At 37.2% G+C, this 14468-nt stretch overlaps 1 pseudogene; it reads right to left on the bottom strand.

The window, feature by feature from the left end:
• Positions 1-11353: 11353 nt before the first annotated feature.
• LOC135226836 (G-protein coupled receptor dmsr-1-like) overlaps positions 11354-14468 on the bottom strand; it is an 11573-nt pseudogene continuing 8458 nt past the window's right edge.

The raw sequence follows: 14468 nt of genomic DNA, 5'->3' as shown, positions 1-14468 counted from the left end.
TTTGTTTCTTGTTTCTCAAAAAATATAAAAAAAAAACAATAATATTTCTTGTCTGAAAATTTGCATAATCTGTTTATGGTTCTGAAGACTCCGTTTCGTGTAGTTAGTAATTAGATTTGTGGCTCTTCTCATTTTCTGTTTGGAGGAAACTATGTATTTTCTCGTTTTCTGTTTGGGGGAAACTATGTATTTTTTTTTCTTGCATCTTGTGAACTTTTTTGGCAGATGAGTGATCTGTTGAATTGTGGGTGTATTTCAATCTGGCTGTTGCTCATTATTATATATATATATATATATATATATATATATATTATATATATATATATATATATATATATATATATATAAAGCCAGACTTTTAAAAATTTCAAGTTATTTGGCATGCAAGACTGTGGACATAGGCCAGTCTCAAGTCCCCACAGGGTCATAGTAAAATTGCATAAAGAGTGTAAGAGTTTTGGTGTGGACTTCGGGACGCGGGCCAAACAACCAAGGTGTCCTCCATGAAAAGTGATAGAGGGATCTAATGTATTGTAATAGAAGACATGGATGGAATCCATTTACTATAATAATATAAACCTCGAAAGACATTAATACTTCAGAATCTCATTAGCATCATGAAACTGTGTCCATAGTTTTTTTGTTCATATGTTATGCTTTCGTATTTATTTTATTCATGAATTCAGAACCTTTCTTTCTAAAAGATCAAAGGATCCAGGCCTTCGTGTTGACAGATATCAGATATCTACAAAGAATAGGAATTATATATGACAGATCCTTCAGTTACAGAGGCCAGGTAGGCACAGCCGGAATTTTGGAGCGTAAAAGAGGCTCTCGATGCCGGAACTTCAAAGGGAATATTGAGAAGTGTCCCGAAGAGTCCTCAGGGATCCTGAGGGGTCCACTGGTCCAAAAAAGGGCCGAAAGACAAAAATCAAGTGGGGAGGTAAAATTCCACTTCCGGGAGATGAAAGCGAGGAAGAGTAGGTTCCGTTTGTTGGGTAAACACAGTCCATTTACTATTTATTTTATTGTCAGAGAGAGAGAGAGAGAGAGAGAGAGAGAGAGAGAGAGAGAGAGAGAGAGAGAGAGAGAGAGAGAGAGAGATTTTCCAGGCAAAAGTCCAGAGTATCAAAGACAATGGTACAGCCAAGATTCTCCACTTTTGGGGAAGTGGACCAAGGGGCGGCTTGTATATATATAGCTGTTTGATGTTTACGTAGATAAAACTTTGCTGTTGTATGATAATGATGTTTATAACTTTTTATCTAGCTATCTGTCTCTCTATCTGGCTATATGTCTCTCTATCCATTTACCTATTATATATATTTATATATATGTGTGTGTTTTAAAATTATATGTATTATTTCATCACCTTTAACTCTCTCTCTCTCTCTCTCTCTCTCTCTCTCTCTCTCTCTCTCTCTCTCTCTCTCTCTCTCTTATAATAGCAAATAATTCCTCAGTACCTCATCTGGATAGAAAAAAATCCACCTTACGAAATGAATCAGGTGTTCGAGAGACCATCATTATTTAAGACGGGCTGAAGAAGAAGACATCACCACCTACCTGTCTTAATTAACATGAAGAGACAGTTAGCCACCTCTTTTAATTAGGAGAGAGAGAGAGAGACGAGCGAGTAGGTGAGGACTGAGAGGAGAGAGGAAGTTGGTCTCAGTCTGAGACCACTGACTGGGACCTTTAACTTGGAACCTCTAGCTTGAAGTTTGTGAGGTTCTTAGGAAGAAGTTGAAGTGGGAAACTTCACACAATCTTGTGTTGTGTTTACCTCCATTATGAGATTTTGGCTGACGCTGAATATATTCTTGTTTTTAAGAGTATATATATATATATATATATATATATATATATATATATATATATATAATATATATATATATATATATATATATATATAAGCTCTTAAAAAGTCCAGTGTTCTGTAACAACAGCAAACACAGATATATTTACAAAGCCATCCCAGTTCCATTTTTCCTCTGTCTTTGATACCCGGAACTTTTTTACCTAGAAGTACGAGAGTCTCTCTCTCTCTCTCTCTCTCTCTCTCTCTCTCTCTCTCTCTCTATTGAGCTTATGACAGTAAGATAAACAATAAATTGAATTCCCTTCCCACTTTAGTTTTGTCTTTTGGCTCCCTTTTATATTTTTTGGCTAGGTGAACCACTTAGGACCCATTAGAATCATCCTCCTAAAACCTCCCCCTTTGAAGTATCGCCGTTGAGGGCCTGTTTTTCGTTCCAAAATTCCCGCTGTGCCTACCTGGCCTCTGTACCTGAAGGATGATTCATTTAATTCGTTTGCTGTTTCAGTGGAGGCGTATTTCAGAGCCAGTTCAGTTCTCTGCAGACATTGATATCTGTCAACACAAAGGCCTGAATCTTTTGATGTTATGGATGGGTTCTGAAGTCAGGAATGAAATAAATATACCATATATATAAGAAATAGTTTCAAGGTCTTACTATGATTCTTAACAAATGATATTATTGTAGTATATGGATTTTATTTATGTCTTCTATAAGAGTACATTGGATACTTCTATCACTCTCCAGTTAGGTTACATCTTGGTTGAATGGGCAGAGTCCCGATGTCCACACCAGAACGCTTATTCCCTTTGTAACGATTTACCAGGTGCCCGTAGTGACAGATGACTGACTGGCTTAAGAACACAGCTAATTGAATTGACAGAGATTTAGCATTAAAAAGGCTTTATGATTTACATATATATATATATATATATATATATATATATATATATATATATATCTATATATATATAATGACATGATAATTTGTAAAATTTTTCTGTGCCATGATACACAGTAACAAGACCTCAGATTTTTATCTATCTCCAAAAATTTTGTTAGCTTCCAAGGACTTTCCATCCTCATGGCTTTATATACATCAAAATCAGATATAGCCAAGAATGCACCAATCACCTCCCACCCTCCCCCCACCCCAGCCCCCTCACCCTCACACCACAAAGAACTTTGGCAAAACAAGCATAGTATATATATTGGGCGTCCTCGAATTTCTCATAGCGGAGGGAAACTTGATCCAAGCCAGATGCTGCGAAGTTTCTCTCCTTCCCCCCTCCCCCCCACAAAACATTCGGGGTGAAATCTTCACAAAAACTTCAAGATGAAGGTCCCAGTTAAAGGTGTCAGACTGAGACCAACAACTTCCTCTCTCTCTATTCTAATTAAAAGAGGTGGCTGATGGTCTCTTCTTCAAGTTCAAATAAGACAGGTGGTGATGTCTTCTTCTTCTTCAGACCTACGGAAATAGTGATGGTCTCTCGAACACCTGACTCATCCCGTGTGAGAGAGAGAGAGAGAGAGAGAGAGAGACAGACAGACAGACACAGAGAGAGAGAGAGAGAGAGTAAGCTTAACTTAGTTGAAATGTTGAGTATAAACTCAAAGAATAGAGAGACAGAGAGAGCGTAGGCTTAACGTCGATGAAATGGGGAGCTTAATCACAAACAAGAGAGAGAGAGAGAGAGAGAGAGAGAGAGTAGGCTTAACGTTTATGCAATGGGGATTATAAGCACAGAGAATAAAATGGGGGAGAGAGAGAGAGAGATAGGGAAAGAGAGAGACTGGGTTTAATTTTGATGAAAGGGGTAGTTTAAGCACAAAGAATAAGAAAGAATGAGAAAGAGCAAGAGAAGGCTTAATGGCAGTGATAGATTAAGCACATACACAGAGACTAACGAGAGAGAGAGAGAGAGAGAGAGAGAGAGAGAGAGAGAGAGAGAGAGAGAGAGAAGGGGGCAGCAGAATAAGGAACCTAATGAGAGAAACTCAAGGGTTATTTACAATGCAATTGCAGAGCCAAATACTTCCTTTCCAGCAGACTCATTCAGACCTTCACTTGCACACTTGCAAAAGCTTGTCCTTTCCACCTTCAAAGTTGGTTTCTTTCATTAAGATTAGACTCCCTTGACTTTTTCGCTAAGTATTTTCAACTTCAGCATCACTTGGGAATTGAGGGATTAGTGTTCTCTGCCGATATCTGCTTTCTCTGTAATTGCCAACAGTGTACAACCTGGTGTACATTTCATTCATGTTTCCTAGTGTTCATTCCTTTCAAGAAACTAAGTGTACTTTTCATTCAAGAAACCTAGTGTATAACCTAGGGTACATTCCATTCAAGAAACCCAGTGTACAACCAGGTGTGTATTCCATTCAAGAAACCCAGCGTACAATACACAATCCATTCCTTCTTGGCCAAGGCAAAAGAAACCTTTGTATATAAACATTCTCGTCCGTCGCTGCTATTGTAAACCAGGCGCCGCCTAGCTGGGCGTAAATCGATCTCTGATACGCCGTTTAATGCTTATGGGGGTGACTGTTCTCCCCGATATTGGTTACATATCTATAATATCACGGACCGAGTGTGAGAAGTGTAGCCGATCGCCCAGAAACTAACGGCGGATATGGACGTGGAACAGAAGTTGGCTTTCGCCGCAGGGAACGCTGCCTAGCGGGGGCGGGGAGGGGGGGCGGGAAGGGCGTTAGGAGTGGGGCCACGACCGTTATATCTTAATCCCCTTATTTTCAAAAGTTAGAAACCTGTAGCTTTTAGCTTTATGCCAAACCGGTAAAATTCATTTTGGGAAAATAGTTTCCAGTATACTTCCGAATTCACTGAATGCCAAACTTCCTCCATTTTGCCACAGAAAAATCAGTTAATCATCAATAGAAATTGAATAACTGTATCACGAAAATTTTGAACACGATAAATTTATAAATATAGGCAAAATCCACCAAGGAAACCGCTGCGAGGCCTTTCGACTATTCGTCCTTTTCTGCTTAGTAAAGGACGAGAAGTCGAAAGGCCTGGCATTGGTCATTTCATTGTTTCACTAGTTCCTCGCTGGACGAGGAGTTTTTGCGCTCGGCTGCCAATCCGGTGGTCCGAAGTTCGAATCCCAGCTCGGCCAACGAGGAATCAGAGGAATTTATTTCTGGTGATGGAAATTCATTTCTCGATATAGTGTGGTTCGGATCCCACTATAAGCTGTAGGTCTTGTGCTAGGTGACCAGTTGGTTCCTAGCCACGTAAAAATATCTAATCCTTCGGGCCAGACCTAGGAGAGCTGTTAATCAGCTCAGTGGTCTGGTAAATACATAACATATTCATTGTTTCACTTCTCTTTTCTGGTAATCGATAGCACAATTACCGCCATTAACTTCTTGTTATAGATTTTTGTTTTAGTAGAATCAAATCTCAAAATCTATACGAAATATTTGATTTAAAATAATTGAATAAAACTTGAAAAATCAATTGTAAATTGCTGTTTACGAAAGTTCTATTTTGCTTATTCATCTCTGAACTTCAATTCTCTTTTTAGTATTTATTTCATCTTTACTTTTATTCACATCCTCCCACTATTATAGGGACCGGTGTAACGACGAGGGGGGAGGGTTGGGGAGGGGGGTATGAGGGTGGTTGTATGTGATGATAGCTCTACTATGTAACCAATCAGAATCAAAATATAAGGCTGGGTAATTCTGTATGAGACCCTTTCATAAATAAGAATTTTCAAAGCATTCATTTTAACTGTTAAAAGCTGTGGAAATAATTAGACAAAATTAACTGAACGTGGATTATAAATCAGATATCTTCATCATTGTCGTTTATTGGTTCGTCTTCTCTGCCCAAGATTTAGTCATTACCTTTATGGAATGGTGTTATTGAAACGAGAGAGAGAGAGAGAGAGAGAGAGAGAGAGAGAGAGAGAGAGAGAGAGAGAGAGAGAGAGAGAACTTTAAAAGTTAATTTCATTACTCAAATACTAATAACGAGAGAGAGAGAGAGAGAGAGAGAGAGAGAGAGGAGAGAGAGAGAGAGAGAGAGAGAGAACTTTGAAAAATGAATTTCATACATCAAATACTAATAACGAGAGAGAGAGAGAGAGAGAGAGAGAGAGAGAGAGAGAGAGAGAGAGAGAGAACTTTAAAAATGAATTTCATTACTCAAATACTAATAACGAGAGAGAGAGAGAGAGAGAGAGAGAGAGAGAGAGAGAGAGAGAGAAGGGAATTAACAAGAAGACTTATAGAAATAGTTCCATTATCCAAATACATAAGTAGAGAGAGAGATTCCTAGAAATTACTGGAGAGAGAGAGAGAGAGAGAGAGAGAGAGAGAGAGAGAGAGAGAGAGAGAGAGAGAGAGATAAGTGTCCCACCAATCCATATTAGAGTCAGTCGTGCTAATTCGTAGATGGGGTTTGGAATCGACGACGTTCAGGAGGTCCGGCTTCGTAATGGATGCGAGGGTCATTCGAATTCGATTGTGATTACCTGTCTCCTCCGCATAGGGGTCGCTGGAATGATGATGACGAGTTACCCACCTCGCGTCTTAACTCGCTCGGTGAGGTACCCAGGGAGTTTTTGGGCGAGTGAATTAAAAAAAAACAAAAAAAACAATGCGATTGTTAGTCGGTGGAATTCTAAGTGATGGGGAATTGATCCATAAGCAAGAACACAAAGAAGAGTTTCAACAGTTGTCTTGGGGATAGTGGAGGAATTGGAGGATAAACGTTCCTAGGAATTATGGTGGGAATGAAGGGCAAACGTTTCAGGTAATTATGGTGGGAATTTAGGGCAAATGTTTATAGGAATTATTGTGGAAATGAAGGTCAAACGTTTCCAGGAATTGTTTTGGAATTGAAAGGCAAACGATTCTGTGAATTATGGTAGGAATGAAGGTCAAATGTTTCTAGGAATTATGGTGGGAATGAAGGGCTAACGTTCCTAGGAATTGTGGTGGGAATGAAGGGCAAGCATTCCTAGGAATTATGATGGGAATGAAGGACAAACGTTCCTAGGAATTATGATGAGAATGAAGGACAAACGTTCCTAGGAATTATGGAGGATAAACGTTCCCAGGAAGTATGGTGGGAATGAAGGGCAAATGTTTTTAGGAATTATGGTGGGAATGAAGAGCAAACGTTTCTAGGAATTATGGTGGGGATGAAGGGCAAAAAATACTAGGAATTATGGTGGGAATTGAAGGGCAAAGGTTTCTGGGAATTATGGTGGGAATGAAGGGCACAAATTCCTAGGAATCATGGTGGGAATGAAAGGCAAAAGTTACTAGGAATTTTGGTGGGAATGAAGGGCAAAAGTGCCTTGGAATTATGGCAGGAATGAAGGGTAAAAGTTCCTGGGAATTATGGCGGGAATGAAGGGCAAAAGGTGCTAGGAATCATGGTGGGAATGAAGGGCAAAAGTTTCTAGGAGTTATGGTGGGAATGAAGGGCTAAAATTCCTAAGAATCATGGTGGGAATGAAGGGCAAACCTTTCCGGGATAGTGATGGAATTGAATGATAAAACGTTTCCTATTATAACCGATACTCCTGGAAATTTAAAACCAATTCCTCCTTGAAGTGTGAAAATCCAGAGCATTTTCCAGCGTTCGTAATTCATGCTAATGACTTTTATATACATTTTTATGTATTATTATTAATATTATTATTATTTTGTTCTAGAGGGTCCACAATAATACAAAGTGTAAAAAGTCTGTGTATAATTTTGAAGACTTTATAGAAAGCTTTCGAACCCTTCCCTGAAGATGAACCCAGGGAAGGGTTCGAAATCTTTCTGTAAAGTCTTCAAAATTATACACAGACTTTTTACACTTTGTATTATTGTGGACCCTTTAGAACATTATATATACTCTCGTGATAGAGAGTTTTTCCCTACTACTATCATTATTATTATACCGTATTTCATATGATAATGGGTCTATATTAATTAGCCATTAAATGTGACTAGTCTTGATATCAATTGTCTCTTTCTGCCAAAAATGTTTCCAGTATCGATGTCCACTTTTCGGACAGGATCCTGTCTGTGCGCGCTGACCATCTCAGGCCGTCAGAGATAAGAACTCAGAAAGGAGAGAGAGAGAGAGAGAGAGAGAGAGAGAGATATCCTTTAAGGAACTGCCCATCTTTACTCACTGTTGAGGTAGATTGAAAGTGAATTATTTTTTGTTATAAAACTGGGTATACCGCGATGAGAGAGAATGAGAGAGGAGAGACAGAGAGCGGATGAGAGACTGAGAGAGAGAGGAGAGAATCACTCTATTCAAGAGTTCCATTTAAGGTATTGTCCGCTATACACAATGTTACGGTAGACTCGAAATAATTGATTGACTTTTAATAAGAACGCACGAGAGAGAGAGAGAGAGAGAGAGAGAGAGAGAGAGAGAGAGAGAGAGAGAGAGAGAGAGGCTCTATAGATAAGAGTCTCTTTTAAAGTTCTGTCAGCTCCCTCTTCAAAAATGGAGTCATTGATTTGGGGGGCTGTCTCTATACCATCTGGGAAACGACTGAGGAATTGACAATGAAAGGTATTGTTGACAGTTTCAAATAATGCTGTTTCTTTTCGTTGTTTTTCTCTCGTGAATATTCCTCAATTTGAGCTTTAATCATTCGCGGTTCTGTCAGGATCTTATCTTTTCCTGATGATTGAAGACATTGATTGATGGGATTCGATTATATGCATGTTATCTTTTCATACATGACTATAGGGCATTGGTGGAATTCTTATATACTATATATATATATATATATATATATATATATATATATATATATATATAACTCCTTCTGTCATTCACTACTTGATAAGGGTGGAAGTTAGTCCACCGAAATATAGTCCTTAGCTTTGAACCAGGAGTGTTTTAATGGGCCTTGGATACTTGAGACGTATCCTGTTTTAACAGAAGAATTTATTACACACACACATACACACATACAAACACACACACACACACACATATATATATATATATATATATATATATATAGAGAGAGAGAGAGAGAGAGAGAGAGAGAGAGAGAGAGAGAGAGAGAGAGAGAGAGAGAGAGAGAGAGAGAGAGTCGATATTTTCAATGCAGAATAAACTATAAGAAATAATAAAGTTTGATTACGTATGGATATATAGTCAGTTGAGATCAATTCAAAGATCAAATGAGAGATAAGAATGGGCGAAGTATGTATATATGTAACCTACATACATACATACTTCAAGTATGTTGAGGGAAATGCGTGTTTTTACACATACAAAAACGTTCATCATCATGAGACCAAAAGATCCATCCTTCTATTCTCTCTCGTCAGAATCCGACGAGACATCTCGTCTCTTTGGGGAGGGGGAATCATACTGAACACACTTCAGGTTTTACAATTTTATTTCTCATCGTCCTTAGAAGTGTGAAGAAGTGTTGGGGAAGTGTTGAGGACGTCACTTCGGGCTCCTGAAGTGTGTCCTCGTGCACCCACGTCAAAAAAAGTTAAAAAAAAATACTTCTTCATTTCATTAATAACTTTTTTTCCTTACACTTTTTTTTTATTTATCAATGGAAAAATTAAGGTTAACCATCATTAGACTATTCCTTTTTCCACCTATTTTAGGACATTTATCACTATGGGAAAGCTGTTTTATCAGTTTATCAAAACATGAACGGTTTATGTATATTTTTTATCACTATCAAAACCATATTTTATACACTACGTTTGACAAGTTTTTCCACTGCATTCAGAACACCTGCTTTTGATCACTTGCAGCAAGTAGTTGGTTTATTCAAATGAAAAACTACTTAGGATTTTACATCGTATCAATATAAATAATGGACCTTCATATATATGATATACTCTATCACAAACCTTCGAGATAACCTGTTGAGACTTATATATTCATAATCTTACATTTCAGCAAACCGTATGCACCGTAGTCATATATATATTTGTTCTGTACATTAACAATATGAATAAGCAAGTTGACATCTCCCGTAATATTATGTTTGTCTGTAATATACATCATATTTAAACGAAAAGACATCTTATGTACAAGTAATTGTCAAACTAACGTCAATATCGAGACATGCATTTGATACCAGGTTATCAAATATCACATTCATCATTTCATCTTGAAAAGCTCACTTTCACCAAAGCCCTCTCAGTTGCCTAGTTTACATTTCGCTAATGCAGACACGTAATAAAAGATAAAAGAGATAATATGCGGTGTTTTCTAACATTCATGAATTACCTGTTGCAAAATAAAGTATTATTTACAGTGGGAGTATCAAGTGCCATCTGATTTTCTTAACAGATGATCGCATGGCAGAAAAAGGTGAAAGTGGGATTTATATTTTTTTTGGGTGAATACAAATCTATTACGTTGCCAACGAATTAAAATGTAAATTGGTTTCCCCTAAAAAAAAAGTGTTTGGGAAAGGCTTCAAATCATTATATTTTAAATATTTTTTTTCTATTTGCATTATATTAAAAGAGATCAAAGTGAAAATATTCCTGCTGACTGAGCAGTATTATCAATGCACTTACTAAAGTATTGAAGAGTTCAGGAATTCAGTTTATATATAAATATATAAAGGAAGGTTCTTATTTCTGTTTTCATGACCATAAAATCATTTCAGAAAAAACTATTGAAATTTAGATCAATATACTTCAACCAGTTACTCCTCCTTGGAATGGCAGAAAATATTAAAAAGATAACGGGAAAGGATATCTTTACAAAAAAAAGAGTAATATATATCAACCTTGAATGCATCTTAGTTGAATAAAGTATCAAAGAAAAATGTTGATTTTTAACAGGGCCAGAGAACTGAAATAACCATTGTGTTATGACATACTTCAAGATTAATGATATGACAGAGAATCACTTTAGAATGACAAAAGAAACTTTCCTTTATGATAAGGAATATGAAAGCTATAGTTTTCAAGTCATGAATAAAGAGAGACAATAATAAATCGATTCTATTATAAATTAAAGTTAGATATAAATTGAATAAAATGAAAATATACAGTATCCATTTACCTTGCTTTATCCTTGCATAATTAGAGAGAGAGAGAGAGAGAGAGAGAGAGAGAGAGAGAGAGAGGATACTCACTGATTTGTCACCAGGTGAATAATAACTATAGGCATACAATATATATACATAAATTGATAAAATCTCTCAAACTTATGACTTTTATACTTTTAAATATAGGTGTAATCTTTCATTATTTTCTTTATAAGTATATTTTTCTTGACTAGTTCTACACAAGCAAAGAAATACACTTGGCTTGGGCGATGGTGTGCTATCAAATAAACACGCAACATTCAACATAATTTTGATACATATTCTACTAGCGAGACAACACTCTTTGTTTATCATAACTTCACTAAATGTATTTTGAGTCTAGTATCTCTACATAAACCTTTGAACAAAAATAACTAATTATATATATATATATATATATATATATATATATATATATATATATATATATATATATATATATATATTTTGTTGTCTGTTAATTTCACACGAGATTCGATAAACTCATCTATCCTTCACACATGTGTAATGCATGTGTTGTTGCTCTCTGTGTGAGGGTCTGAAAGCTGCACAGACTTCCACCCCGGCAAGAACCTCGGTACGCGAGCAGAAGCCAGCGGTCCGCAGCAGGGCTTGAAAAGTTCCGTAAAGGTGTCGCGGAATTGCTGGCTCATGGCACAATACAAGAGGAAGTTTATAGCACTGTTGAATAGCACCAGCATGTCCATGATCTCCCCCAGCTTCTGGTAGCAGGGGAAGAAGCCGGAGTCTGGAATGACCGTGAGCAGCCCCAGGATCCCTTGGGGAACCTCGGAGGCCAGAAAGAGGAACAATATGGCCAGCAGCATTTTGGTCACTCGGTCCGCCTGCTTCTCCGCGTCTCCGCCCCTGCCGGAGGAGGTTCTGTTCAATGAGCGCAGCCTCTATGCGCAGCCCTGAGCAGCTCTTGAATCAAGGCCATGGACAGCCCCGTCAGAGCCGCGCAGGGCAGGAGCTTCAGCAGCACCGCGTAAATCCAGAAGTTGATGCTCTTAAGAAGGCCGTTGTGGGCCTTCGCCAGCTCGCTGAAGCCTATGATGTAGAGCACGTGGCCCTGGTGATTCAGGACGCTGATGGTGATGTTGAGATAATTCGGCGAAAAAAAATGGGTTGTTTTGGGCCCAGCTAACTGGAGCAAAAGAAGGCAGCAACGATGGCCATCTGAGTTGCGTTGCATGGAGCACCAAGTCGTGTTGTTCTGGGGGAAGGCGATGGCGATGTACCGCCACACGGCCAGGGTCACCGTGAGCCAGATCGAGATGGTGTGGAAGACCTGAGCGAAGTGGGCGTGGAAGAGCACGAAAGCTGCCCAGCCCCAGGAGTACTGGGACTCCAAGGACCTCCCCTGCCACACGTACTGGTGCATCGTGTAGGGGATGTACTCCACCATGACCAGGAGGTCTGTGACGGCCAGGCCAGTGAGGATGGCGTTGGTGGGAGACACCATAGACCTTCTGGTGAGGACGATCATGTTGATGACGTTGGCCAGAGATCCGAAGATGCACACGACCAGGGACATGCACCCGTGGACAGCCTGGTAGCTGTGGCGGAAGTTGTCCCACCCGGGGGTGCTGCAGTAGCTTTCCTGTTGGGAGAAAGAAGTTATATAATTATTGTCAGGTGATGAAAATTTGCAATAGCAATCAAGTACTTGTATAGGCAAGAATTATATTTTAATACAGTTCAAGTACTTTTATAGGCAAGAATGATATTTTAACATGGTTCAAGTACTTTTATAGGCAAGAATTATATTTTTATATGGTTCAAGTACTTTTATAGGCAAGAATCATATTTTAATATGGTTCAAGTACTTTTATAGGCAAGAATTATATTTTAATTAAGGTTCAAGTACTTTTATAAGCAAGAATTATTTTAATATGGCTCAAGTGCTCTTATAGGCAAGAATTATATTTTAATATGATTTTATGCAGTAACATTTAAAATAAAACAATTAGAAGCTAATATTTGCAGTTCAGTTTCCCAAGCTCCATTTCTAGCACTAGCACCATAGTTGGTTTTTAAATCGCAATTACTGTAGTATATAAATTTTAATTTGAGACACTACATTTTCATATAGTGTTATCTTATATTCTATGCTAAGATAAAGAAGTACTTCATTTGATTTAAATGAATGAAATGAAGAGTGAATGTAGCAAAATAGCAAGTGTATACAAGTTCTCAGGGAGAGTGGAGTACTCCATGTTTGCAATAAAGTATTAACCGGTGATGGTGACGAAAACTTGCATAGTCTGATGGAATAGTTTGAAAGTTTCTGATAGATGGAAATTTGTAAAACAAATGGAATGTCTTCACAAAATTAATTATTTACGGAAAAGTAAACAATTGCAGTCAGGATAATGGGTTAATATTAGTGTGAAAGACAGAAGGCTAGGAATGGTAGATGGATGTACTTAGGTCTAGATTCTCTCCAATTCTATATGAATATTGACTTTTAGGATGATGATAATAATAATAATAATAATAATTATATATAATATAATGAATAATGGAGAAACAAATCCACCGTTATGTAAATGTACATATATTTAAGTTTAAAACAGAAAAGATAGCTTTCGGAATCTGTACGGTTCCCCTTATCAATCTGATAAGGGGAACCGTACAGATTCCCGAAAGCTATCTTTTCTGTTTTAAACTTAAATATATGTACATTTACATAACTGTGGATTTGTTTCTCCATTTGAAGACTCGTGCTACTATGAGGAATTTTAATAATAATAATAATAATAATAATAATAATAATAATAATAATAATAATAATAATAATAATAATAATAATAATAATAACTAACTACTATTTTTAATTATAATAGTAATAATTACTTTTGATATTCTTCATTAAAAGACAACAGCAGCCTCAATTCTAAACGTGACCATATAAAGGTTAAACTTTTTGAATAATAATAATAATAATAATAATAATAATAATAATAATAATAATAATATAAGTTTTCATTAGGAGACAACAACAGCCTCAGTGCCAAACTTATTCACATCAAAGACAAACAATTGCAGGAAGAGCGTTGCAAGTCTGATTGCTTTCTAACAAGTTATGTTATGTCTGTAATTCCCTTTACCAGTTGTTGTTATTGCCAACGTTCTGGGAAGTATAATAATGCTCCCACTTGTACGAACGTTTTTAGTGTACAGCTCATCAGGACAGTTTCTCTCTCTCTCTCTCTCTCTCTCTCTCTCTCTCTCTCTCTCTCTCTCTCTCTCTCTTTATCAAGAAAGATTGATGTGTCTGGTGTTGCAGACTTGTTGTAAAGTCATATGGAATACACCATTCTCTTCTCTCTCTCTCTCTCTCTCTCTCTCTCTCTCTCTCTCTCTCTCTCTCTCTCCTGTTTTGATGTAGATATACAGGCAATGGTATTGCATTGTCACAAGAATATATATATATATATATATATATATATATATATATATATATGTGTGTGTGTGTGTGTGTGTGTGTGTGTGCTATATATATATATATATATATATATATATATATATATATATATATACTATATATATATATATATATATA

This window comes from Macrobrachium nipponense, chromosome 15 (genome assembly GCF_015104395.2).
Source record: "Macrobrachium nipponense isolate FS-2020 chromosome 15, ASM1510439v2, whole genome shotgun sequence".
Lineage (NCBI taxonomy): Eukaryota > Metazoa > Arthropoda > Malacostraca > Decapoda > Palaemonidae > Macrobrachium > Macrobrachium nipponense.
This window is presented reverse-complemented; position numbering and strand designations above follow the sequence as displayed.